The sequence below is a fragment of the Mus caroli genome, unplaced genomic scaffold (genome assembly GCF_978045245.1).
Source record: "Mus caroli unplaced genomic scaffold, Mus_caroli_1 scaffold_5, whole genome shotgun sequence".
NCBI classification, from domain to species: Eukaryota; Metazoa; Chordata; class Mammalia; order Rodentia; family Muridae; genus Mus; species Mus caroli.
The window spans coordinates 101,594,869-101,599,053 of NW_028227260.1; positions in this window are offsets into that span (position 1 = coordinate 101,594,869).

The following is a 4,185-nucleotide window of genomic DNA, read 5'->3' on the forward strand; positions in this document are numbered from 1 at the left end:
CCTGTGAAGTTTTGATGCCCCAGTGTAGGGGAATGCCAAGGTGGGGAGGTGGGTGTTGGTGGGGGAACACTGTCATAGAAGCAAGGGCAGGGGCAGGGGCAATGAGATAGGGGATTTTGGGCTGGGAAACCTGGAAAGGGGACAGCATTTGAAATGTAAATAAATAAAATATCCAATAAAAAAGAATATTTTCTCTCCTATTTAACAGACTTGAAGTACAATTGTATTACAGAGAATAGGACAGAAAGATCATAAGAGCCAGAGGACCAGGGAATCTCTTGTAAGGTTTTGTTCCCCCAAAAATCACACAGAAAAATGAACCCATGTTGTTATTCCCAACAATACGGCTGCCTAAACAAGTCCTGAACAAGAACAACATCAAAAGACCTGCTATCATAGAAGGGGGAATTCAAGTCACCCCACCCCAAGACAAAGAAATAAAGGCAAATAAATATGCTGAGGGAAGGAGAATTAATATTACCAATGGATGAGCCCCCTGTTTGCTTATTTTATAACAATGGTCAGCCCTGAAATCACATGCATATAAGCAACATTAAATGAATTCAGCAGGATGTATTTAAATATTTATGCATATATTATGTATGTGATATTACTTATATAATTTACATGTCTGTACAAAACAATTAAGTTATCTAAAACAATTAAATTGGGAAGATTAGAGGGTTAGGAGTAATGAAAGAGAAGTTAGGAAATTGTATACTTATCTTTGAATTTTTAAAAATAAAATAGCCTAAATCATTTCATAGATGATTAAACTGAGGATCAAAGATGGAATAACTTTGCCAAAAGAACAAAGCAATTAAATATTGCTAGAACTTGATCCCTGTTTCCTGTTCTCATTCTACTTTGTTCTATGGCTTTGAAAGGCAGCTGTTACACAATGATTTTATAACTGATAAGGATCACAGGGCTCCCAATGGAGGAGCTAGAGAAAGTACCCAAGGAGCTAAAGGGATCTGCAACCCTATAGGTGGAACAGCATTATGAACTAACCAGTACCCCGGAGCTGTTGTCTATAGCTGCATATGTATCAAAAGATGGCCTAGTCGGCCATCACTGGAAAGAGAGGCCCATTGGACACACAAACTTTATATACCCCAGTACAGGGGAACGCCAGGGCCAAAAAAATGGGAATGGGTGAGTAGGGAAGTAGGGGGGGGGGAGCGTATGGGGGACTTTTGGGTTAGCATTGAAAATGTAATTGAGGAAAATACGTAGTAAAAATATTAAAAATAAAAGATACTTTCAATCCCTTTTCTTTCTGCTACAATGGCTCCAGATTTGGAATAAAGTAGGCATGAAAAATATTTCAAAATAACTAAAAAAAAAAATCTATGTTTGGTCAGAGTTATGAGTAAAGACTAGAAGGCTTTCCTGTAGTAAGTGGCAAGTCTGTAATCTAGTATTGGGAGGTAGAAAAAGTATAATTTTAAGTACTATGAATTGGAAAGCCTCATGGAATGACCAGTGGAAAATGATTCAAAGTTGCTCTTAAGCATGGTAACTGAACTTAAGAAAGTTTCAAGACAGAAGCATCAGTTTGGGTGCATCTATGCTTTTGTAAGAATTATTTTAATTGGAGTCAATGAGATTACTGGGATGGAGCATGATATGGGCCCCACAAATTTCTTTTAATGATAAACCACCTCAGCAAGCATATTGGGACTTTTACCTATGGTTTCTAGTCCACCTAAACAATTCAAATACTATTTATTAGAAATTCTTATTACCTTTACACTAGAAATTGTTACAATTACTACTGTAAACAAACGCAAGCCTGTGAGATGAGAAATTAACAGATTGTAATACACATAGTTGGTTTGTTTTTCATATATTTTTTTTTACTTTTTTTTTAATGGCTGAGCTGTGTACTGAAATCAGGCAGTTTGCCTACAGTAGTTGTAATCTTAAATTCTATAAGGCAGTTATCCTTACTTCCAATATCAGATAAAATGAAATTGCCTCATAAATATTTGTTTTCTTGGAAGTTTAGAAACCAACTTATGACTCTCTTGTATTCCTCACCTTTTATCTTAGCCTATAGTCAATTTTATTACATAGGCTACAAGACAACCTGAGGTCTAAGCAAAAGAATGGATTGGGATTTCATTGAAAACACTATCCAAGGAACAGAGTAACTGGAATTTTAATTTCATAACATGCTAGAACTGTGCTATACTACTAGGTAATCCCAATATACATGTAGTTTTGCTTTAAGTGTCTTATTGTGAATATCCAGCTTATAGTAGTTTAGGTAAGGAATTTCCTCCATAGGCTCCAAAATTTGATAACTTGTTCTACAGTTGGTAATACAGTTTGGGGAGGTTTAAGAAATGTGACCTTCCAAGTGAGGATGCTTCAATTCCATTTGGAAGGGAGAAGAAAATAATCAAAGGAGGCAGAGTGAGGGAGGTAGTGAGGACATGGAGGGGAAAAGGGAACATGATCAGGTGTGAGGGGGTAGGGAGACAGAAGAGAAACCCTGAGAGCTAGCAGAAAGAATGGAAATATGCAGTCCTTGGGGTGGACAGGTGACTGAGAAATTTCTACATCCCACTGAGATTTCAGTGGGAAACAAGAAACCAGAATTAGTCAGAAGTTTCACCCGTGAAATTATTTGATTTGTCATATGAATATTTACTGTCAAACACCAAGAAATGATATGGAAACTAATTTTATAAAACTTCACATTGGCAACCCTGGTAAGAACAGTTGCAGCTTTAATTTCCCTAGAAGAAAGAGAAACAAATAAATACAATATTTGATTCTCAAACACTAAATATTGCTACATTGTTTCATAAAGGAACCTAGTGCAGCTACAAAATTACCAACCATAAAATTAGAGTCTTCAGTCCTCAAAGCAGATGGAATCTGAGTCCCTAAGTGGAGCAGTGTTGATCCATAATGACTGTTATTACTTTCATCTTTATACTACAAAATATTTTGCTCACACTAGTTATTAGGTCTTAGCAATGCAGTCTGTCTCCATGACTCTTTTTAACTCTGTATGGTATTTCTTTTATAGCCATCATCTGTGATGTGAGTGTGACAGGTGCTACTTATGGCAGCATAAGAAGCACAGTTGTTATCTCAAAGCCTCGTGGTTGATTTATTTAGAGATCTCTTTCTGAAATTAAATTATTTTTGAGTACCATAGAACTAGATTTGCTTTACAGAAAAAGGACTATGAATGGCTATGCCAGTTTAAATCATTCCTAAAACCAAGAAAATATCTTAAATATGTAAATATCCCAAGATAGCTGAGGGACTAGGCCAGCCTAGGATTGGCTGATGAAAATATTTCCCAAGCTTGATGATTCTATTCTGAATAATGCATAATGTGTTCACCAGTGACCTGGAGTTTTTGTTCTTCTGTGGATCCTGCATAGTCACATGACCTCTCTGGACTTCAAATGCTTGTTCTACAAAGTAGGGCCACTAAATCCTGCCCTGAATGGTTATTTGAAAATTAAAGATCATTGCTAAAAAAAAAAGGAAGCTATCAAATTTACACTAAGTATGGATTAATTTTATCAGTCAGCTACTCATAAATTCATTTAATCAACATTTTTTTAGAAACTTATGTATGTCTGGCCAGAAATTAAAACTAAACCAGACAAGAATGACAAAAAATGTCTACAATTTTGAGACCAAAAGTTAAAAGTAAATTACATTGAAGATGTCAATGTCTTATAAACACAATAAAAAAAATAAAAAATGGAGATTGGGTATGTCAATGTGAGGATAGGAACAGCAATACCAACTTTATAGAGTTTTCAGGAATAACTCCATGATGATAAATGGACTGAAAGAGCTGAGGAGGAAGCATTGTACAATTAATTTTCTTCAAGATAAATCTTTAGAAGGAAGCTCACTCTACAAGGTAGTTCATCCTGCAAATGAGATTCTTAAGCTCAAGAAAGACATCTCAAAGGCTTCAGAGAGTCCCTGACCAGTTACCCTAGCCTGCTTCCTCCTCAAGCATATATGAAAAGTAAATCCTACTGTAGGATACTCTCAAAATAGTCAGTTCCTCAGAAGAAATAGAGGCCAACTTAACTGCCTGGTACAGACAGAGACTAGCTGAGAAAAAATACAAGAGATACCTGGAAGAGACTAACACCACTTAAGCAGCATACAAGTTGTACACTGAGCTCTAGGGTT